This window comes from Labrus mixtus, chromosome 2, assembly GCF_963584025.1.
Source record: "Labrus mixtus chromosome 2, fLabMix1.1, whole genome shotgun sequence".
Lineage (NCBI taxonomy): Eukaryota > Metazoa > Chordata > Actinopteri > Labriformes > Labridae > Labrus > Labrus mixtus.
Genome location: NC_083613.1, coordinates 15,698,388 through 15,724,068, shown reverse-complemented (window position 1 = coordinate 15,724,068; position 25,681 = coordinate 15,698,388). Strand labels below are relative to the sequence as shown.

General features: G+C 41.3%; 1 protein-coding gene across 3 annotated transcripts in view; it reads right to left on the bottom strand.

The window, feature by feature from the left end:
* tenm3 (teneurin transmembrane protein 3) overlaps nucleotides 1–25,681 on the bottom strand; it is a 318,509-nt gene that overhangs the window by 270,394 nt on the left and 22,434 nt on the right. For all 3 annotated transcript variants that reach the window (XM_061052965.1, XM_061052966.1, XM_061052967.1), the window contains exon 3: nucleotides 5,267–5,345. The gene's annotated coding sequence lies outside the window, so the exon portion shown is untranslated. The remainder of the gene's footprint in view (nucleotides 1–5,266; nucleotides 5,346–25,681) is intronic.

The window sequence follows — 25,681 nt, the reverse complement described above, 5'->3', positions numbered from 1 at the left end:
TCTCCGTCTGGTGATCAGCTGATTATTGGTGTTTTCTCTTTAGTAATAATCCAACCAGATTCTACCACAACCTTTCTCAACCAATCATCCTGCTGCTGTAAAAAAAAATGTAAATCTCTTCTTTCTCTTCCACAGTCAGTTTGACATTTCAGTGTGATTGCTGTGACCCTCTTCCTCCCGGTCATCTCCAGTCCAGCTCAGCAGAGTTCAGATTCAGCCTCAGAAACCCCCTCCTCATCACATCCCGCATTCTTCTACCACCACCAGGGTCTAGACTCCATCAGGGGGGGTGTTCTATCCTGCTGCCGGCCTCGCTACCCCTCCAAGCGCATGAGGTCATCATGACGGAGTCTAATCGGCAAACACATCGCATATTTATCTTTTTCTAAACTTTTAAATAATGAAGTGTAAACTCTAATTTAAGTCTCTCCTGGTTGAACTGAAGTAGGTTTCTTATTGTCTAAATCTAAATGTATTGATTAAAGAATGTTAAAAAAAAAGTGATTTAGTGACACTGACAATGGATTTCATTCATCTCCCCCACAGCTAGACACCCCAGAAAAGGTTAGAAATGCGGAGCTATTATTCCACATTTCCGTTATTTCTCGGCTCACCATGCCAGCCACACATACCAAACATTTCTATCTTAGATTCTCAGAAATGCCATCTTTTGTCCTGGGTCTGTTAAAGGACACATTTTGTGAACAAAACACTTCGATTCAATTTGACATTTTTACATTTTTGAGCGTATGCCCAAACATTCACAGAGAAGAAGAATAGTCACTGTCATATAAGAGACTTTCTGTGTCTTCGTCTCAGAATACAAGGTATTTCCTTTTACTTTCTGTGCCGGAGCCTAAAACTTCATGAAACTAAATTCAGTCTTTAAAAAAGGATCTGATTCGGCCACATCCAGAGATAGACAGATTTTAGTGGTACATACAAATACACTAATATATATGAACGTGAACAGGATACTACCTAACTTTAAAAAGATGTCTAGGGAACTTAAAACCAGACTTGTTTGTGAACAGAGTTTATTGGACTCCATCAAGGTTATAGAGTGACGTTAGCACAAACCCCAGAGCGCAGCTGGAGATGACAGGATGGAGAAGGTTGCCCTAAAATACAAAACTTCTGGTCTGAAATCCACAAAAATCTTTTACACCTTGTTGAGCTCGATGTACCTCACTGTCCAAGTCTGTTTATCCTTGGGGACCCATTACACCTCGAGGACCTTACTCCCCCTGATGAAGAATGGGTGCAGACTGCACTAATGCTGGGGCTCAAGTGAATCGTTTCAGAATGGAAGGCCCCCTCCACCCCCCTCCGTCCCCCTCCACCCCCCTCCGTCCCTCTGGGGCATGATCATTTAGGTTGACTAGCTGCACTGGACGGTCTATCATTCAGACATAAATATAGTTGAATATTATAATTTGAAATGGGAGCGATACCTATCTTAAATCACTGATGCAGACTGGGGAGAGGGAGTAGGAGAGGCTTGGGGAATGTAATCCTTGAAGGCTTTCTGACGCCCCCTCTGCCTTCTGTTTGTGTAGCGGTGGAATCGACTCACTGTACTTTACGCCCTGTCGCTGTGACTGTCGTCGCCGAGCACTGTATACACTGTGTTGTCTTTTTTTGTGTGGTTGTTGTTGTATTGTAACTGTAACTGTATTGTAACGGGGGGGGAGGGGGGATAAGAGTTGTTCACAATAAGGCGAGGGAGCGGTGTTATAGTTTTTCTTGAAGCTTAATAAAACCCCCCTCAGCTCCAGCTCTCAGCCTGTCGTTAGATTGACTGAAAGTTAGGGTGACACAGGATTTCCCAGCATGGGGACCGCCAACGAGCCCCCTTTAGTCAAAGATGAGTGATGTCGTCCATTAATATTTACAGTCTAGCGTCCTGTTGTAGATGAAACCCTACACTGTCAGTTCCACTTCTTTTTAGTGCTAAATTCCACGCTTAGCCTATATCCTTTGGTGTCCTTAAACAACCCTTTGGACCTGTTTATCATCGCATGTTTCTGCACATTGAGCTGACTTCAGTTTTCTCCTTCAGTTGGGATTCCGCCTACATCAGCCTACATGACGTCTGTTTGACCCGTGACTCATTTTAACGCCTTTCCTCATCTTCAGCTGCGATGTGCAAACATCAGATTTCCAAACACTCAGAGGAGGAAGAACTGTAAGTCCTGCTTCATGTTCAGCTTTCAAATCTTTTCACACCACAGAGGGGCTCATATGGTGAGAGTGTGACACAGCGTTACCACAATCTGGTTCAGTCTGACTTCACTGACCCCACATCACCTGTGCCAACTTTTTCCCAAATGACTGCAGAATGGCCAATTAAATGTATGCAAACGGCAACGTAGCACAGAGACGCTATTGGCCATGCAGTGCTGTTTGGTGATCTTTGTGAATTAGAATATATTTTACTGGATTTCTGTACTCATCCCTTATCAACAATTTCAGCTTTGAAGAAATGAGTAGCTCATTTCTTCAGCTGATGTTTCTTTCGCCCACATATCATTTATTTCATTTTGTTTTTGGGATAAAAGTTAATGGTTGGTTCCTGTGAACTTTTGTTGTTGTTGCTTTGTTGGGCGACGCTCATCGCTGAGGTTTATGACTAACTGCAACTTTGAGCTGGAGTTCATACTGTGTGGTCGTTTATTTTAAGAGGCTGAGTCACTGAATGTAATGATGCTTTGAGAGCATGAACACAAAATAAATTTACACAATCAGTGTGAAAAACATTTGCTGCATGTATTTACATCTTTATTGTATGCAGCAGTAATTAACGCTATGTTTTCTTTGAGTGAATCAAGGTTATTTTGTCCTAACTGCAGAAATGATATATCAAAAGGCAAAACGATGAAAAAAAAAAAAATTATAATAATAATAATAATAAAAAAATAAAAATAAAAATAAAAACAACCAGTGATGGTGAATATCTGCAGGGAATGAGCCCTACAGAAAGAAATGCTGTGATCCTATCTTATAATCAGCTCTCCTGATGGTTTCTCTGACTGTCTAAATTGATTTCTCTCTCTCTCTCTCGCCGTACTGTTACCTATCTGAATCATTCAGTTTACAACAGAGAGCACCTGGTGGAGTACTGATAAACATGGAGCAGGGCTGTGGAAAACAAAGCCACATTAAGGCGAGGAGAGGCAGGAAGAGATGGTGCAGGTGCATCCAGGTGGGTTTAGAAGACGATGAATGGATATTCAGTTAAATAGAAATGGTACGCTCCCCAAACGATCCGTGCTTGCGAGGAGAACTACAAGATCAAGAGAGCATATAGAGAAAAACGTGCAAAAACCAGGTTACTTTGCCTGTCCGAGGTTGATTTGTTGTTCATTTGGTGACCTTTGATGTAATGTTGACAAGGTGATGGGACATCTGATCGGGAGGCCGCACAGAGTGTTTTATTTTATCTTGAAATTGACTGGATGCTTTATGTGTTCTCTTGTCTGACTTCCTGTCCTTATAGATTTGCTCTGCTCAGATTGACGCGTGAACGCAGTTGGCTCTGTTTAGAAAAATAGACTTGGCGCGTATTTGGAGCGGAGTGGCCCTCCCGGTGCGCAGATGGACTGTGACGTGTGCAGTGGAAACCCAAGCATTGTTGAGGGAGGGCACAATCAGCTTTCAGCACAGGTGTAAAGTAGCACACACAGAACCTGTGGAAGCATCCAGTTAATGATGTCACAGTAAGAGTGCAAGAAAAGTCAAAGAGCTGAGGCTCTATGAACTTGAACTTTGTCATTATTGTTTATAACTGACAAAATACACCCACACTGGATATATATGCATGTTAAAGTTGGCTGTTCGATTATAAATGGCTGCCAAAATCTAGTCGGAAAATGTGCGGGTGGAGCTAGCTGTTCTGGAAAGAAAAGGCAACATTTCACAAAATGTTTAGATTGTTCAGAGTGGTTCCTGTCTTCAGTGGATAATTGATGACATGGTAATTTGTCAAGTGTGTACAATTGAGTAGGACGTACAGTAGCTGGGCTGTGCCTTTAGCCAAAGCTGTCAGGTAAGTTTAATATGCTCCCTGTGGGGGAGGGGCCAGTGGTTTGTGCACGCGACCCATGCACAGCAGCTCTTGTCCTCCAGGCGGGCGGCCAAAGTTTGAATCTGACCTGTGGCTCCTTTCCTGCATGTCATTCCTCACTCTCTCTCTCTCTCTCTCTCTCTCTATCTCTCTCTCTCTCTCCCCCTGATCTCTGACTCTACCCCATGTCCTGTCTCTAAATGAAGGCAAAAAATAAAAGCCTTAGAAAGAAACTGAAAAAACTCCATGTGGAAGTAAGATAAATGAAGAGCTGATCAACCTCGTCACTGTGCTTTCACTGAACTGTTTGACTCCTGAATACCATCACAGCATATTCATTATGAATCCTTTTGTTTTCCCTGCTGCAGCACAGAAATAAAACAATATACTGCTGATTTTAGTCGCTTCAACATAAATATGACAAAAGAATCACCGTCCTAAAGAAAGCAGAGGAAATATCCACTGAAGCCAAACCATTTTACATTCTGCCTAAAACCTGGAGCAAGTACATCAGACCAACACCGGTATTTTGAGATTATTTTCTGCTGAAAATGTAGGTTAACAACAACTGGAGCCAAAATGACCTCAGCTCTCGGGTGTTTCTCTGCAGACATAAACATGCATTATTTAAAAAACAAAAACACTATTGTAATCCCACATAAACCATTGTGAAAAGAACAGACAAATGTCTGATAATCAGGCGCTATTGAATGCTGAGCAACCCCCATCATCCCCCTCACACACACACACACACGCACACACACAAAAACACACACACACACTGCTGTCAGAGTCCTTGAGCGGAAACAGCTTTTCCTCAAGAGCTGCCTTCCAAAAACACTTAACAAGAACAGAAATTGGCAATTCATTCATTTTCTTGTTCATTTTTCCCCCCGCTTCTTTTTTTTTTTTTTTTATTGATCGCAATCATTTGTTCCCTGCACGTGTTCAAATTGCAGAGCGGGGTTTTTGTCTTTTTTTTCTTCTCTCTCCTCTGCCAGAAGAATAGTCCAATCAAGTCAAATTGGTGCTAATCTTCTCGCTCTTTAACGGCAGATTTGGATAGAAAAGCAGAGCGAGGAATCTCAGCAAAAATTAACGGGATCGACGGAGAAATATGTGGAAGATGGAACAACTGCGAGGCTGTCAGACAATGCCAAGCTGAGACACAGATGGAGAGACGGTGAGAGTTGAACCTACCAACTTGTAGAGTCGGTCTGGCACTTGAACGGCGCTGGTCTGCTGCCAAATATCGTTGTTCCTTTCTGTGGCTCAAAATCTAAAGACAGAAAGACAAGGAAGTGTCGAGTGTTAGAAACAATAGCTCATTAGCCACTGAGTTAATCATCACAGAAAACCATCACAGCAAACTGCATCATGTTGATGAAAATCAGAACTTGTCAGAGGTCAAAAAGTCTCCTCTCTCTCTCTCTCTCTCTCTCTACAGGTCAGACCGTGCTCGCTGTTATATGATTTACAGAGACACAACATTTGAGCAATGAGCAACTTTTCTGCAACACTGACGAGGACAAAAGGCAGAAAGGCTCGAGTAGAACCAGTCATACATCTTTTGCGCTTTTGCTTGCTCAGTTGACAAGATTTATAAAAAACCTGAAAAAATGATAGGCGACACTAGTGAACAACTTGAGGCTGTGACAGAGAATTCAAAGTATTTTTATGAGGTTTGACGATTGTCAAAGTTCGATTACAAAACAGTATGTCACTTTTAATGGTCGTTTTAAAGGTCAATAACTTTCAACAGGGAAAATGGCGTCTTTGCAGGTCCACAGCATGTGTCACGTTCTGATATCACAACAGGATAGAACAGTCATAGGGTCGTGTTTCACTGCAAAGGCACTTTATAACATGTTACAACATGCAAAAGAATCACACAGCTAAAGTCTGTATATACTGTATGTGTTTTTAACTTTTTTCAGCCTGTAGTTTGTTGTAAATGCATTTTTTCAGCTCTTTTTGTGGTACACGTTCACATTTGTCAACCACTTTATCGTGAGAGACAAAAAAATGAGAAGAAGGCTGAAACCTGTTCCTGTGGAGAAAAAACCTCCTCCTGCATTCAGAGGTGGACTGTGTCCAGTTTCCTCTTTGTAAGGTCTCTAATAAATGTGAATGAATATTTAATATTTTCATGAATTTCTATAGTGTTTGAGTCTGAGAGCACTCGTTCACGTCAAGGTTAAATACATACGAGGAGATGGAGACAGTGCTCATCTTTAAACTCAGCTTTTTTTCTTTTTTTTTTTGTTAGATTAACCGTGCATCTCAAAGATTGTTATTTCAAATGAACCAACATGAGGGACAGGAAGTGGCTGATAGAGGAAGAAACAGAGATAAAGCAACTACTTTTTCTTTTTAATAATCAAAAACAAACTCAGAGGCAAAATGATGGCATGTAGAAAACACACACATACACTCATACCACACAAACACACACACACACACACACACACACACACACACAGCATGCACATACACACACCAAAGAGTGGAGAGGTCCAACTCTTCAATGTGACATTGAGCAAATCAGATTTGAGGGAGGAAAGTGTTTGATAAACAAATTGCTCTCTCTCTCTCTCTCTCTCCAACCAACCCCCCACCCTCTCTCTCAGCTCTACCCCCCCCCCCCCCCCCACTAATCAGTAGAAGAGCCTTTAGAGAGCAGAGAGATTTGTATTTATTCACTAATTCATGTCAACAGCCAAATCTACTTCATGACGTCGAATAAACAACTATGTACCCCAAAACCACTTTGCACGAGGAAAAGCAAACTCCTCCAAGAGACACAAAACGTGTTAGCAGCAGGCTAACGGCGGCAACTGAAGAGACGATGTGAAATTACTGCTGAATTATGTTAACACGCATTTTACAACCCAAGCTTTGCATGGTTGAATTCTTAAGACTTGATTTAGATATTTCTATGTTAAACATGAAGTTTGTGTCTATATGTATAATATATGACTGAAGTTATGTATAATTCTACAATTCTACAATTCTCTGAGCAGACGCTTTTATCCAAAGCGACGTACATCAGTGAGTAAGTACAACACAAGCAAGGATCTAGAAAAAAGGGTACAATGTCAGTAAGAGCAAACGATCAGCTTTGAGTCTGATTGGACACACAGGTGCTGACAGGCATTGCACAGAGGCAAAGCACAACATTGACGGCAGTTCTTGAGAGCTCTAATCAGTATAGTAACCATCTTAAAAGTCATCGTTATCAAACAAAAACCATCGTCATTACCATCATCATCATCAATGATATCGAAACCATCATCATTAAGTTAGTATAGGTATTCATGAAAGAGCTGGGTCTCTAGCTTTTTTTTTTATAAACATGTTAAGATGGAAGTTTGACGTTTGAATGATTTTATCCAAAAGTGGATTGACTAGCGTTCATTGAGGAGTGCAACATAAAAAAGCTCTAAAAAAGACAAAGCCTGCACTCTCACTCCTTATTAGAGTAACTTCTACCTTGTGCTGACCTGTGCAGGGCGGGCTGTGTTGCAGAAGGGGGATGTGCCAGATACTGTGCAAGGAAATTAAATGGCCTTTCTTGCGTCCGCTATGTGATAAAAGACGACAAGCACAAAGAAAGCTGCTGCCCTTGAAGAGACAACACCGTGTAAATGACACACAGAAGAGATCAGCAAACTGAAAATTCTTCCATGTTACGAGAGTTTATGTGAGGTAAAGCTTCTTTTGTGAATTGAGCGGTAGCTTGGAAGAGACAAAAAAAAGACAAACAAATCCTTCTCGTATACTGTACAAGGTCTCTCTTTGTTGAGATCCTTCCTGAAATGTTGTCAGACTCTTACAATAATAATCTAACTCTTTCAGTGGAAAAGAAAAAGATGACTATGTAGCCTGTGCACTTTGGAAGCTGAGCGCTGGAAACGCTGACCTTCATTGGTTTTGTGTTGAAAATGGAAACTGCCAGCGCAAAAACACGCACGAGTGGATCCAAGCCCTAAAGTATGTTTCATGACTTCGGGGCAAAAGTATCTGCTGGAGAAAGTGTTCTGTACATTTTCTTGTCTTTAATACATCGAAAAATATAACTCTATGGGCCGAGGTTCTTGAACAAGACTTTATTTTTGGAGGCAGTCGTTCTAAAACTTCACTACAACACACATTAACAGATAGATATGGCTGTAATCGAACAGATTAAGAGGCTGCCTGAGCAGCAGGAAAACCCTGGACAGATTTCACGTCTCTCTCTCACATTCACACTGTCAAGACTTTCAAGTTCACCATGTGCTGACTATTTACATCTTCTGTTCAGTACACTCAGATCCATTCAGAAAACAACACGTTTGCGCAAAAACACTGGTTTGATTCCCTCAACAACAATCGTACTAAAAACCACAGAAAATCCTCTGTCATGAATTAAGGATCCATGACAGAGGAGAGCACAGGAGGTTCAGAGAGCGTTTCTCTGGCACTGCTGCAGTGATAATGAGATACGTAACGCCGTCAGCTCTCCACCATCTTAACACACGACACCTGCTTCACCTTACAGTTCGCCTACTCCACGATGGAAATATACTGAAGCTCCATCTGTCTGTTACTGCAACACACACTTAATGCATACATTATCATTCAGCTGTTTAACAGCAGCTCAGTGCTAAGCAGGAAACAAAGTGCCCATGTTTATTAATTTCACTAAAGAGAAAAGATCAACATCTGCAGCAGTATCACTCGCTGCATGGTCTGATTTGTTAAGCATTAGCCATGCAGACTGAATTATTAGCCATGCATGATACGTACATCCGACTTTAGCGGTTGTAAAACACGGTCAGCAACTCGCGGCATCTCCCTGAAAGTGAAGACTTAGTTTCTAGATCGATGCAGAGCTGGCTAAACACTGAAGCTTCGGTGTCTGCAACTTAGCAACCTGTGTGCACATCAACCCTATGGGAGGAGAGGGGGGGCGGAGACAGCTCTCGCCAATGTTTTGAATTTGGACTGCAGTACCCATTTTAAACACTAGGTGTCAGAGTCACATATTGCTCCTTTAAAAAAGGACTAAACACAACTATCTAAGGCTGTAGCGTTTTTGACACGTTGACACTTTGATTGATAAGACGTTTTACCGCGATAAAACAAGTTATTTTAATGATCAACAGTATAGTAAAGTTCCGAAGCTTTAAAGAGAAACTACAGATCTTTAGTCTGATTTTTAACTTAAATGTGCTGCTAGGGATAGAAAGAGGGCGCCCCATTTAAATTCACATGTCATTTATCAAGTCCTTTTGGAGTCTCAAAGTTGCAAAAGTCACGTTTACATCTCTTACAAACACACATTAGAGAAGTTGAAGCTGTCATAATTGCACAAATACGTTGGCAACGCTTTTGGTACCATATTTTGTTTCTTTCGATTTTGTGCCATTTAGCCAGCATGTCTGAGTTTGTCTGCAGTTTTGGGGTAAAAAAACAGAAAAAAATACATATGTTTTTTAACCACCCTTGTGCTGCTGTGGTACCAATATCCTTTGATTTTTACAATTATTGTATCAAAGTTTAAAATTCTGTTACTGTGGCAACACAAAAACCATCAAACTTAATGGGACACAAACTGATTTCATTTTGAGGAAGGGATAAATAATAAGTATCTTTTCTCATATCGAGCACTAAATCTTGTTCAAGTTAGCTTTTTGTGAATTGTTTTGTGTTAAGCTGTGTAAAGATGTTTTCTTTTCTCCCTTGTTGTTCAGCATCAATGGTCAGAAACCTCAAAAACAACAATGTAAGTGTCTACATGTACAGACGGCATGCATGGACTCCACATCTCTCTCTGCTATTAAAAGCTTTATTTTTCTGTACATCTCTCCGTCAGTGAATCCATTCATCTGTCGATCTGTGTTCTGGATCTTTCTTCGCTCGAGGCCTTTTCTCTCTGCCAGAGAAGCAGGATAACATTCTGCTCGTAGGAGGGCTGGCTGAGCCGCGCTGTTCCTTTTCCATATTTATGACTGAGAGGTGTGCAAGGAATCGCTTCCACACCCCCTCCCACTTCATGTCTTCCAACTATCTCTCAGTCCATCTGTCCGTCCCTACAGGGTACCTGCTGATCTGTGGGATTTTACACTCTGCTCCAAGTACATTTAGAAGTAAGACATGTTGAAGTTGAAATCAGAAGTCTGTGCTCTGTCCCCCCCCCCCCCCATAACCTGCTCTTACTCATTTTAACCTCTGTGGCTGATCATTACTTCTTAACTGTTGTTTCAGCTTTTCTGTTGCTGTTTGTGGTGTTTCTGCACCACTTTCTGCTTTGTTTCTCACATTGCCATGAAAGAGAAGATGGAGACATTTAAAGTACAGAATTAAAGTTATCAAGTCTTGAACTTCCAGAAGCTGCATCTTAACAAACAACGAACCATAAAGGCCGGACTATTCCCTAAAAATGTAGAACCGTAACAGATTTTGTAGTTGAGTTACGATGTTGTTGGTGGCAGGAAAGCTCTGTTTTCGTTTTATGGTCCTCAAAGTATTGCTAAATCCAGAAATACTAAACTACATATATAGAATATTTAGTTTGGATAGCAATCAAGTCTTTATTCTAGAGATAGGACGGTGCATAGAGTCAGAAATCAGGGAGAGAGACAGTGGGGTATGACATGCAGGAAATGAGCCAGATGGATTTGAACCCGGGCCGCCCACTTGGAGGTCTATAACCTCCGTACACAGGGCGCGCGCACCAACCATAAGGCTACCAACGCCCCTGTGTTAAAAGTTTTTAATGAAATACAAAGATCAGGCCATGGTGAGGAATTATTTGGTCAGCATGTCCATGAAAAGCTACGGGCTTCAGTGTAAGTTTTTGAAACATTAGCTGTTAGCTGTCAAGGGCCAATCTGTCATCTTCAGACATCTTCAGACATCAGATGATAGTCGGTGGTTTTTGAAGACTGACAAAAATGTTTTGTGTTTTAAAATAGGCTAAAGGGAAATGTGCGCCTCTCTCCTTTGTTGACTGACTGCTTGATTGCCAAACAAATCAATGTCCACTGAAGACAGAAAGGAAAAAAATATTCAGCGTGCACCTGAAACTTTAAATGTATGTCTGATGTTACACTAATATGCATGTTGCAATCATGCAAATCTGCAAAGTAGGTTAAATCAAGAAGGGTTCTCTCATAATTGGCTTACAGATATTTGGCTGATGAGGAAGTAAAGGAGTCTGCATCAGAGGAAATATGTGTGCAAAGTGACTCAACTGTCTACAACCTCCACCAAAACCTCTTCAGCAGCAATGAACTTAAAAAAAAAAAAACCTTAAAATGTTTTTGACACACAACCTCTGGTCGTTGTTGTTGAGACCATAATGACTCTCCTCTCCAACTAGAAGTGATTCAAATAGGGTGACAAGTTGACTGGAGTGATGGATCATTGCGTGAACAAAAGAATATCATATTAAAGGTCGGGATGGGCAGTAATCTGCCAGGTATCAATACTGGCACTGGCATTACGTTTTGCCACGACATTAATTTTTGCTCAGCGTGTCCATTTCTGTCTGTCTTGGAACCATTCCAGCTATCCTCTGGAATGGTTTGACTCAGTGTCTCAGTAACTCTGACACCTAGCGTTTAAAATTGGTACTGCAGTCTAACTTCAAAACATTGAAGAGAGCTGTCTCCCCCCGCCCCATCCTCACTAGAGTCAATGTGCATGCAGGTTGCTATGTCTCGGACGATGAAGCTTCAGTGTTTAGCCAGCTCTGCAACGGTCTGTAAACCGTTCTGCATTCTAACCTCTCTCCATTTTTCAAAATATTCTCCAATATTGATCCTAATTTTGACCACGTTTCTGCTCGTGGAGGTTTTTAGCTCGAGTACAATCGGTTCTATCTGAACCAGTTCACTTGCCCGCTTCCATCGCTGCAAAGCCTGTTGGTTTGATATTTGCCTGGCAAACCGAGGGGTGAGGGGCAAAACGGCCGTGTGGGGCGCCGCCTACATCTCTGGTCCAAACAAAAACAAACCAGTCCACACTGGAACCGAAACTTAGAAGGAGGACAAACTGGCTGCTTCATTGTTGTCAGAGAAGCCAGCACTTCAACATAGCATGTTTCCTTAATGTCTGATGATACAGTAAGGTCATTTTATCGTTTAATTCAGTACATATCTTACAGATTGAAGATATTTACACTTTGGTAAGATTCTCCAACAATCATCAGAATAACCAAACAGACTTTTAAAGAGCGTCTTGAAGTAACATCCCTCCTGTCAGAATGTATTCAGTTATTTAACTCACCCACTTTTCCTTTTTTCATAAACATTTTGTTTATAATAATAATATATTCTAAACAATAGTGATGTGGATACTTTCCATGCATACAAACACAGCTATTAAAAAGTTCTGCTTTGTCTCCTGATTGGCTCGGGGGTTAATGACCAATCAAAGGAGAGGGAAAACAAACGAGCACACAGCCTACACATAATCACAGAAGAAATAACACTCTATACATAACAAGCTGATAAAACCCATCATCTTCTCAATCAAACACTGCGGACAAACAGTCACGTTGTAATGATGCCGTTTAACTCATGGATGACTGTCTCCTCCTATAGGAGAGCTCAGCTGGCGAGGCGTTGTTGTATCCAGACTCAGACGGCTCCGAGAAAAGTGTTAAATAGTGGAACATGTTTGGACAGGAGGAGCTGCAGCAGCTGAACTGGAGGCTACAGAATAACAGCGAAGAAATGTATGTATATTGTGAGCATATAAGATATCTACAGTTTAATACAGAGAGAGAGAAGACAGGTCGGGTGAATTAAGTCTTCTTCTAAAGATCTACTGTGATTGCATGATAGAGCAGTGATAACTAAAGGTCAGCTAATGGAGTTTCGCTCAGACAAATTAAAGCTTGTGTCTGTAGAAGGAGGATGATTTTGGGGGAGGAGGAGGGAGGGATGTCATAGGTGATCTTGAGGTTCTTCACCTTAAAGAAGTAGTTTCAAAGGTCTCAGGTTTAATAGTACAATAACTTTCAACAGGGAGAACGGTGTCTCTCACAAGTCCCAGTCATCTGTTTACTGCACTGTGTGACTTTGGCAGCAGGATGAGGTCATCTTGAGAGAAGTGTATACGGCTTAACAAGACTAGTTCACACAGCAGCCTTCACTTTAAAAAAAGGAGCCACCTAGCCCTCGGTAGTATCGGTACTGTTTGACACAATGGCTGAGGCTAAGAGGAAGAGGACTGAGACGGATGAAGCTAAGAAGAGAAAAAGAGAGACTGACCGAGCTGGAAGAAGCGTGTACATCCGAGCAGATATTCAAAACAGATTGTGACGTACTTTATAGTTAGGCTATATCGTAATCGTTGTCTCATGTGTAGCATCTTTACCGGGTGCAGAAAGTCGTCTAACCCAAGTTATGTCATCGATTCCTCGTCGATCTTCAAGTTAGCTTTATACGTTTTGGATCCTTACAAACCTATCTCAAATAGCATGTAATAAATGGCGCTCTCCAATGTAGCCATTTAGCCACGGCCTGTAGACATGATAGTAACAGTTGAACACACATATACATACTCCACATGCAAACAACGGGCTGTAGACGCTAGCAGAGTCAGATTTGCGCGAAATCTGGTCATACTGCTGTCTGAGGGGTCTTTTTTTTATTAACTTCTGTATCATCCATCTTTTATGCCAAGAGATTTTCTATATATTTCCTCTGGTAAGTTGTTAACAAGTGCACCCCCGGCGCTGCTGGAAGTTTGTTCTTGTGTGCCTAAATGTAGCGTCACTCAGCTCTTTGTTTGCTCACATAAGCTGAAGCTTCAGAACAATTTGAAAACTTTCCTCTGGGGGCTGTAGGAACGAAAAAGCTGTGAAACATACAGAATCAAAGCTGCAGAGGGAACAAAGCAGAACGAGGTAAAATAACTGATCTGAAAATCTAAATGACACAAATTAAACTTCAGGAAAACCCCCGACTTGTGACAGTATACTGCATGTAGCAAACGCTTTCCTTCTACCTTTAAATCATCCGTCTTATTGAAACACAAACTGTCTCTCTGAATCCCTCTCAGTATTTCACATGAAGCCCTTCCCACTGTGATTTGTGTGATTGTGTTTGTTCAGTGCAGAAACTACACAAAGGTTGTGAGTGTTTCCCTCCCCGCGCACTCCTCATCCTCTTCCTCACTCTGTTCAAAGCGGCATCTCCTCGTGTGAAGTTGATTATGATAATAGACGGGTGATTGTCACAGACTCTGTTGTAATTGTTCATCAGTGAGCAATAATTTCCAACTTGATTTGGAACGGCTGGTGTGTGCACGTGTGTGTCTGCAGGCCTCACACACACACACACACACACACACACACACACACAGATAAGCTGAGACAGAGGGAAGCAGGGCATGCGGGCTGAAATATGAGTAAATTTCTAACAGATTAAAATCTTAAATGTCATCAGAGAGAAACACAGAGGGACAAGAATGATGGAACAAGAAACTGAGATAATTTATTTACATGACAATTAATAAAACATGTTAGATTTCATCTAGAAAGGTCAACTTATCAACTTCATGGCTTACTTCAGCCATGCCTTCAGATTTTTGCACGTTATTTTGTGTTTGTAAGCTTAGTCCTGAAGGCAAACGCAGTTTTTCAAACTGTGTGCATCAGATGCAGGTTTTCAACTCACTTTGGCGAAAGTACAGCAAATAAAGTAGTTTGCACAACTAAAAAGTTCATGGACAGAATCTTGGTGGACGACGCACTGTGTGAAGCTATTGTTTGTTGACGTCAGAGTTTGGTGGGGTTTGATTTTATTCGAGGGAGAATTATTAAGTGAAGAAAAATACATCTACAAAACAAACTCTCTGGTTCTCTCAATTTTGCAAAACTATACCTACAACTTTTTTTTTGTTATTGTTTTTTTTTTTTCCAACCTGCAAATCTGCAATTGCATATAGATCAAATAATGCAACACTTATTTAGATTTTTTTTGTGGTTCTTTGTTTTACATTTAAAACTGTCAGTAGGGTTGTCACGTTACCAGAATTTTAAACTTGTATATGAAAGAAAAAAAAATAGATTTCCTATGAATCAAATATTGGGTAATTTCTTATTTGTTTATTGTTAACAACAGCAGGAACACTCCTGCACACTGTCTAAATTTCACAACCCGAGACCTCCACTTTCTGAAATGTATTGTTTTTCTACATGGCACTGACCCTCGCGTTTCTCATTCAACAGAGCTTGTTAGCTCGTCTTTCAAAGTGGAGATAGAGGTGCTTTATCAGCATCCACATCCGTGATTGAAATGTTGTGCTTTGACTTGTGTCAACAACTACGGAGAGAAACCTTTTCTCAGCTTTTTATTGACGAGCCTCTATGTGTTGTAATTTGAGTCAACAGCACCTCAATAAAAAACACAAAAAATTCACAGAGAAAATAATGATATATTATATGGATGAAGTGTGGGCAGCGAGCGTGCGATCATGTGCGATGCGACATTTAACGTTCGCCTGCTGTTAGAAAAACGGTGTAAGAGACACAAGAGTAACGTTTGCATCTTTTTAAAGTCCAGAAAAACTCGAAAGACGTCCGCATTGTGCACTAACTCTGCTCTCTCTCTTTTTCTCGGCAGCTCTTGGCTGAAAGTATGATCTGAAGATCTGACGTTTTTGAGCTTCAGAACTTTCTGATGCTGTTGATCCTTAAAATAAATAAGATTACATCCTTTTATAAAATGTGTGGTATCAAAAAGAATCTCAAATTTTGACAATCTTAGTAATGAGTGTTTAATTTTGTATCAATGATTTCCTTTTTTCTTTCTAGTTAAAACGTTAAAATATTTTTGCTTTCTGCAATGAACACTCCCTCTGTGAAGCTGAGTGAATGTTTCCTTTGAGAGGAAGCACTTGTTCTGTAATATGTAGTACTATTTTGAATGGATGTTTTACTTTTCTGCAAACATTATAAAATATATATTATATACTCAAAAAATACTTAAATATTCACATGTAGTCTATACATAATGTGCATACTAAACTGCTGCTCTGACTCACCAGTAAAACCTACATTTCATTAAGTGTTGTCGAGATACTGCTTACATTATTTTGTTTCTTTGTTTTTTATATTTACTGCCTTCATATTTATTTTGTTGCCTTGGTTACCATGCTCACTTTGCTCTAACCCCTCACAAACACATCACACACACATCACACACACACACACACACACACACACACACACACACACACACACACACACACACACACACACACAGACACACACACACACACACACACATTCTGTGCATACATATAGATAAAACCCCACAGACTCTGAAATCCATTTACGGACTCACCCCCTGAGCAGAGTGATGTGATGGCGTGATGGCGTCAAAGCAACAGCTGGGGATGACCTCACATGACCCTTGAGGTTGTCATGGCAGCGTCAGCCTTGTTCCCACAACAACAGCACACCGCTCCATTACTGAGCAACATAATTTATTTATGAAAGCTTTACTTGACAGGCCTGCTGTGCGTGAGGAGGGATTCTTTCACAAAGATTGTGGATATTTCTGCAAGGCTTTTTTACATGTACTGTTTTATGTGTAAGGGTGAGCGTGCAAAGGCTTGCAGCACTTTATAAAAAAAAGTTGAATCCATGAGATTCCTGCAGGGTAGCGACTAATAGAGATGAAATTAGGTGAATGGTGTAGTGGAGTGGTATCTTTGTAATTTATGCACACCGGAGCATCAGCCTGATTGAGACCGTTTGCTGCATGCCAGAGTATTAATGTTAAGAAGTCAGGACATTTACATGTAATCAGTGCTGGGATACTTTCTGAGTCAAGCTTCATCAAAGAAAGATATTTCAATAGAGCAACATAAAGTGTAACACTGGTGGTCCAAAATAAATTGTTCTGCTGTTTTCCACCATGACGAGGTAACCATCCAGGACGAGGTTGCTTCACGAAAAAGTAAGAAAAAAAAAACAAGGCTTCATATAGTTTAACACTGTGTTTTGGAACATGCTACACATACGTAGGCCATGCAGGATAACACACATGCATTCATGGAAAGATGTTAGAGTGAGGGGATGTGCACAGAGGAGCGCCTAAGCAGTTTGGGGTCTGTTGCCTTGCTAAAGGGCTTCCAGGCAGTGCTCAGGAACTGAACAGACACCTCTCTAGCAACTAAACAGAATATCGTACTTTTGTCCGACTTGGACTTGAATCGGCGAGCCTTTGATTCCGTGGTTTTTGGACCGAAGACGCCTTCTGTGATTGAAGTCCTCCCACCATCATCAGTAACTTTCTAATGAAACCACATTTTCTACAGCTTGTAATCTACAGATAGCAGTAAGTGGATCCTCTCAGAGACCCTCATAAAAACAATGGTCTTAACAGCTTTATTCAGTGTTTTTTACACGTTCTCATCAACAGATCTGTTAGTTCTGGAGAGGAGATCTCTGCAGATATTTAAGATTTTTGTAGAAGATGCCCTCTAAATGAGAGAGAGCATTGACTTAACACTATTTCAACATAACCTCCACTAACTCAGTGTTTTTTTTATAAACAAATCTTATCAGACAATGCCGCTCCCGTTGAAAATGAACACCGAGTGGTTGTTTTGGGACACAGTTTGAAAGTTTAGCCGTGAGGCTCTTGTTCCCGCATCTCTCTCTGTAATGTCACATTCACAGAGCACAGATTCAAAAGCACTCAAGGTCTGCTTAACCTATCAGGGGAGGCTGGTCCTTGATTTTTTTTATCTGGCAACCTTACTGCAAGAGGTGTTTTTTTTTTTAATTTTTTTAATAAATGTAGAATTTAGACCAGAGAGTCTACGATTGTGAAAATCAGGGCTGATGAGGATGTTTGAAGTAAAGATGTAGACAACTGTGGCTTGTGATACTGACGCATTTTCTATTATTTCTTTGTAATTATTTGTCTTGGTTTTTAAATGAGCTTTGAGAGTGGATGTACTTAAACAGTTGTTTGTATCCCTCCTCTTAAAATGTCTCATCTTACAAACTGCATGCCTCTCATCTTTTCTCAAACTCCCACTCTGATCACATTTTCTTTCATGTTCGACCCTGAGAACAAATCAGAGTTTTTGTCCAACAGGCGACCTCTTCTGCCGAATAAAAAACCTCTTCTCTGGACCAGCAGTTAGGCATGCTGTGTCGGCGTTGAACTGATGCAACACAACAGATACACATCGGATGAAGACATCAATGCATGCCACTTTACTAGCTGATGTCTGTCAACAGGGCGGATAACGGCTGATATGTTCAGCGGATACATCAGTGCATTTTAGCAACAGAAACAGTGCAGGGGCATGCTCCTGGGAAAATCAGCAATTCCTCTTCTGAAATAGAATAATTATGAAAGTGTGGTGTTTACCCAAACAATTTAATAACCAATCATTTATCAGAATATGAAGAGAAAGTCTTCTGCTGCTTTGGTTTCACTTCATCTTTGAATCAAAGAGTGTATCCTTCTGCAGAGCTCTGATTTATATTAAAGAAACACTATAACAGAGCTCACACTGTGACCTGTCTACCTGAGATATTATATACACTGCGTGTGTGTGTGTGTGTGTGTGTGTGTGTGTTTGAAAGTGTGTGATAACCTTGTGTGTGTCCGCTCCCTGTCACTATCTAAGGCGCCTGCAGTCTGAAGGAAAGCATCTGGTTTCAGCATCTGGACATACACACACACACACACACACACACACACACACACACACACACACACACCTACACCCACACCCACACACACACACTGATAGGAAGTGTATTTAATAGAGTCAGCAAGCGGACACCAAGAAGGTTATCTGTGATCACAGCCTGCAGTTATGGCACACATGTACACTTAAACACACACACACACACACACACACACACACACACACACACACACACACACACACACACACACACACACACACACACACACACAGACACACACACACATAATAGAGAGACTAACAGTCAAAGACAGGAGACAAACACACACACCCACACACACACACTCACACACACACCCACACACATAATTCAGCAGCTCTGACCTGTGACATCGGCATATTAACCACCTTAAACTACATGAAACCTAACTTGAAGAATGAGGAGCACCGATCGACTAGATGGTGACAGGAATAAGACGACTTTTTGCCTTGGATCATCAGGTGCTCTCAAACATATCGGTATCTGCGCCGATATCCGACTCTCACACGCCAGCTGCAAGTTTCATGCCATGCCCACAACAACACACACACAAGCTAACATGACGGCAGTGTGGACGGGAGGTCTCCATCAGCTGAGGCGGAAACTGTGGACATACTGGAGGGAAAAGATCGTTCCCACACTTGCTCCTTGAATTGAAAGAAAAGTTAGAAAATGTTTGTTTTGTCGCCTGAAAAGGGAGAAAACCTAAATCTGCTGAAATCAGATTCAGTTGATTAGACCAATCAAAGAAATAGAGAGCACTGCCTAACTACTTAAAGTCATATTTGACATGTAGTTATATACAGTATACACACGTTCAGTATATCACACGAAGGGCAACTGCTGCTTTCACCCTGGTCACTTTAACTGTTGCTTTGTCACAGCTAATTGTTCAGTGGCCCCTTTGTGTAGTAATATGTTCAGTTTTATGGGATAGCAGAGGTCTGCATCATGATGAAACATGGGTCTGATATCGATGTTTTATTAAAATAAATCCTGGTCCAGGGCTCCAGACTGTAAAAACCCCGGGTCACTGGATGATAAGAAAATTATTTGGGACTCAATAAAAAAACAGTTTTAGGACTCCTTGAGGGAACATAATGATCTGTGTTTGAACTCAGCGCTGTGAAATTGTGGAGTTTCGATTTCAGGGGCCGTTTGATACAAGGTGAGTGAAAGGATGGAGGGGATTTTATACTTTAGTTGAGTATAATTCCTTATCTTTCCTTTTTATTAGAGACAGGACAGTGGACAGAGTCTTAAATCGGGATGACAGAGAGGGGAATAATATGCTGGAAAGGAACCACATGGTCGGCTCCAACCCGGACCCCCCGACCCGAGGACTACAGCCTCTGCACCTGGGGCTTGTTAAACAACCACCAGGCCACTGGCACCTCCTTTAAACAATCATGAATCAATCATGATCTCTCCTGTCTCTAAATCCTCTCCTTCGTCATTCAGTCCTCTTCAGGTGAACTTAGAGGCAGGGGCATGTCCAGATGTTTTTTTGACTCGGGTGGCCCAACTGGGGCACTGACTTAGGGGTGGTCTCAAGTGTGTTGTGCACACAAACACACACACACATAATTTGCATTCGCTATTTTGTTTCATGCTTGGATAAATTTCAGCTAAACTTTAAATGTCTTTTTTTTTTTTAGAGACAGCATCATAATAATAATCTCTCCAACAAACAGCTATAATGAGCTGTGGTCATTGTACATGGTCCATGTACTTGTTTATTTTGGTCTGGTCAGTGTGAAGTTCTTCTTTACAGCGTTGTAAAAACAATATCAGATCTGAAAGTGTTTGTCTGTGATTATTAAAGGTCTGCTGTGTAAATGTGTGAGACTCTCTGTGTCTGCAGCTTCTCGCCTCTTCTCAGAGTCTTTGCTGCATTAACAGTGTTAGAACGCGTTGGCTGGAAGTTTGTGACCGAGCGTCGCAGAACCAGCCTTACTGTAGCTCGGCTTTGATGAGGACTGGACTTCAACACACGACTCTTCTGATTTTATAATCCATCAGACGCTGCCGGAGACTCTCTGTGGCCTCACACATGACTGTATCTCTCCATGTGGCATACTGTACGCATGGCCCTCTTGTTGTTGTTGTTTTCCTTATATCTTGTAATCTGTTGTGCATGATTCAAACTATGGGATCAAACCATAATATCTGGATGTATTTACCACTAACACATGTGGGAGGACTGGCACTACTGATACAGTTTCCTCACTGTGCATATGTATTTAGTTTCACAGAGCCTGGTATGTGTGTAATGTTAATGGTGTATATGTGTGGATGGATGAATGTTTCTGTGTGTGTGTGTGTGTGTGTGTCCTCCCTGCTGGAAACCACAGGGACCAATGAGGGGCCCTCATGGAGCAATTTGAGCCTGTGAAGATGTTCTGGAGGGAAACTGAGAGCTAATTAGAGCAGCAGAGAGAGCGTGGACTCCTCCACTGAGCGGGGACACATCTAAATATCTGCACTGGGTCTGCGATTCATTTATCATGGCTTTATACCCAAAGTGTTTCTGCTGGATTCCCTCGTGACAGGCCTGTTAATACGGTTCAATGAGCATCAGGTCCCAGGATGCAGCTGAGGACGCTTCCTGCAGAAACCGAGGGTTTGTTTTCCTTTTTTATTATGAATTAATATCTCTTTTTTTTTTTTTTTTTTAAACGTAGCTTAACTTAAACTCTTCAGGAGTTTTCTGCAAGTGTGTGTGTGTGTGTGTGTGTGTGTGTGTGTGTGTGTGTGTGTGTGTGTGTGTGTGTGTGTGTGCATTGATTTTTTTGCGTCTTCAAACTGTCTGTTTGTTGATGACATGCTGTTGTGTTATGGTCATTGTAAATCCTGGTGGAAATGGTCCGGGGGCAACTCCTGCATCCATCCATCCATCCATTATCTAGACTGCTTTTCCCGTTCAGGGTCGCGGGGGGCTGGAGCCGATCCCAGCTGTCATTGGGCGAGAAGGCGGGGTACACCCTGGACTGTTCACCAGTCAACAAGCAAACCAGATTCTTTTGCACATGGTCTAGTAAAAATTATACTCATAGGGCTTGTTACAATATAGAATAGGCCACGGCAATTTAGGATAATATTCAATTAAAAGCCGGGGTTTCAAACCATCAACACATCTGCAAACTAAAGTAAAAAATTTGATCTTTTTTAGCCATCCAGGCACAAGAGCAAGCAAAAAATAAGACCAGAGATCAACAACACCAGACTGTTTCTGTTCCTGCAATTCAGCCCTGAAGAGTATAAAAAAACAGCTTCTGAGCTCAGCAGGCGGTGTGCTGGCGCCCCTTGTGGTGCTTCATTTTTAGCACAAATGTATAGAGCCCAAATTTCATCAGTTGTGGTGGATTGTGGTATAACTACATCAGGGATGAGGGGACCGAGCAGAGAGAGATGGAGTGATAGACGGATGGAACTAAAGTAACGTATTGTGACAAGTCAATTTCAGCCGCTCGCTGGGGAACAATGAAGTGAAAAACCCTCCATTTGTAAGCGTGTGTTTAGACACACACACACACACACACACACACACACACACACACACACACACACACACACACACACACACACACACACACACACACACACACACACACACACACACACACACACACACACACAGGCAATTTTTCATCCCAATATCAAAAACCTGCTGTCTTGGAATCCTCCTGAAACTAAAACATATAGAAGCAGCAGAAAATGAAGAAGCAGTGAGAGAAGAGAAAAGCGGGCAGACGTGAACCAAAGCAAATCTGACCTGTGGAAGCGGATGTGATCTAAAGAGGTGACGCACCTGTGAGCACATGAGAGAGAGTGCATGCGCTTCACCCTAATGGAGGTGCATGTAAAGCAAATTTAGCTATCAACACACACACACACACACACACACACACACACACACACACACACACACACACACACACACACACCCACTCTGTCATTTAAATCGGTCTGCTGCTCTCACTCTCACACTCAAACCAACCAAACACGTCATTATGTAGTCAAAGTCATCTAGGAGCAACCAAACCATTACACACACTAATTATTAAAGGGTTTTTATATTCAATTACACACACAAACACACACACACACACACACACACACACACGTCCAAACAGAGGGACATATTTATGTCCCATAACAAACATGCAAATGACTCCAACATACAAACAGCTACCTGCATTAGGTAAAATGTATGATGGAAGGCAAAAGCATACATACATATATATAGGAGAGAGAGAGAGAGAGAGAGAGAGAGAGAGAGAGGGAGGGAGAGGTTCGGATGGATCGTGTGCAGAGGTGCATTTCAGCCTCGAGGAAGCAGATAATAAAACATTACCTAGATATTATTTATTCATATATAAATGTTAAAAAAAGTTCAAAAGACACTGATTTACACAGTGAAAAAGCTTTAGAGGATTGAAGTTTCCAGTCGCTTTAATGATATTCCATGTGTATTCTATCTAGATCCACGCTGCACCACATATTTAGTGCAAACTGCACAAATGATGAAAATTGAGTCTGTAAAGGACAATCTGTATTGTGCAGAGTGGACTTTCTCCATACATACCAATGCTAGGAGGAAATGAATGACGAGAGAGCGTTCAGAAGCACTGAACTAATAATGTTCAGAATACGCTGCAGTACGGACATAACACGAAGAGTCGCTCCTTTGTACCCTGTTATTATTGATGATTGTTCCATTTATAGAGACGGTAATTATGTGCACTGCTTCAGCTGGAAAACAAAGAGCAGAAATATACATAGTGGAAATGTTCTACCCCCCTCCTGCTAGACAAAGATGTTTTAAAAAAAAAAAAAAAAAACATCTTCAGATGCTCAATACAGTGCAGGATTTGATCCTCTGGAGTTTAAACCAATTCTACCTTCAGCCAGAAACATTGGAAATAATCCAAATCAAAAGCCAAAGAAACCCAGAGAAACCATCTACATTTACTTCACTACTGTATTAAAACAGCCAGCATCAATTACACAACCAATCTGTGCAATTAGAGTCCTAATTAGCAATTAAGTTTTACAATTACATCAACAATATGCTAATGAGACCTCGCTAATAACTGGCTGGTTCTCATCAGCAGAGGGCTTTGATTGCTGTAGTCTTAGAGGGTCTTTGTAGGCTTCTGTTCTCCGTAATGTACATGTAAGATGTGTTTCAGTATAGAGCTATACGGCATCAAACACAATCAAGTTCAAGAGAGCCACCAAGGACACGATCCAACCAATATGCACAATATTACATAAGTAGTTCTTGTAAACACGAGGGCTTGTCTATTAAATTTTCTCAAATGGGCATATAAAATGTACACTTAAAGCAATGATTAACTTTGGAACATGAACTTGACATTGATTAATATAACAGCCAGTCAGCATTCTCCCTGCAAAGCATCCGTCTGAGCTGAAAGTGAAGATACGGACGTCTTGTGGAAAATAAAAATATGGAGTGTACCTAAGGAACTCAAATTATCCTCCAAAGATGAGACAATTGGTGGCAAAAAAACAGTCACTCAAAATCAATTATATGTTAATAATAAGGATGACAGCTCCTCTTGATGCCCCTTTACCGGACATCGCCACCAAAGACTATTTGCGATGTCTCAAAAGAAAAGGTGCAAATTAAACTGACATTGTCCCCAAAGGGAAGGACACTGTTGACAAAAGATGGTAACACAGAAGTGTTAAAGGTAAAGTTAAAGGACACAGGCGCAGCTTGGCTTGCAGATCCTTTACCGGACATTTTTTTTGGGTGAAAAAATGTCTGGGGAGGCGCATGGATCGTCTTTTCTTCAGCAAGTGCTGGAGGGAAGATTGTAACTGTCATATGTATTTCAGGTGACCAGCACACCTGTCAGGTTGCGTCTTGCCATCAGTCGCCACTACTGTCCGCCAGTCAGTGTCCTCACTCGACTTTCGCGGTTATTGAAGTCACACACACACTACCCTTTTATGAAGTAATCGTCAAGATTTCAAATTCTAAATATCAAACAAGTTTGATGTATATCGGGGCGTCCCTGACGATCTCAGAGCAGATTGGGAGTGTTAAGATTGGATCTTACAACACCCACACTACAAGATAATCTGGGAAGGTAATCAGTTCCAAGCCTCAAGTTGGGAAGACCCCTGCGATTGTCTGGAAGGAGGAATCAGACCTCAAATTGGAGCCAGGCTTTAGGGAGCCCAGATATTAAAATAACATAAAGCTGATCATTCTGACACACATATACTGTACACTCTCAGATACAGAGCTCCTGCAGCACTTAGCTTCTTGTATTGTTTACAGCACTCTGGAATCTGACCGCTCTTCTGTGCACAGGTGTTCATATTACTGTGAGCACTCCCTGTATTTTCAACAGCTACTTAAGTGCATGACTTCGGGGAATAAAAAAATATGCAAAAAGACACAAGGCATTACAGCATATCTCCTGTCAGGATGTAACTTTTTATATTTCATCTGGCCACCATATGTTTGTTACTCTTGATTCACTTTCATGCTCAGATTTCACCACCTGGTGTGGCGTTCTGAACCAGTGAATCACTCTCACACATTCATACACACACAGATGGAGAGAAACAGACCGCTCCAATCAAAGTGTGTTAAACTGAAGGGGCGGCATATGTGCAGGAACCTTTAACTGCTATTTTTTCTCTTAGTGTCTCGGTGTCACACAGACAGATAGCAACTTGCTCAAAGCTGTGAATGAGATGTTAGGATGGGTCCATTAAAAGGGAAGGAGGTTTGGATTTGTTCACATTTCACAAATGGAGGTAGATTACTGATTAGATTTATGACCAATCATGTAGCCTCAGCTTTAAGATTTTTGTCGACTTTATCTTGGCTTCTTCAGACCAAGAAATAACTATTT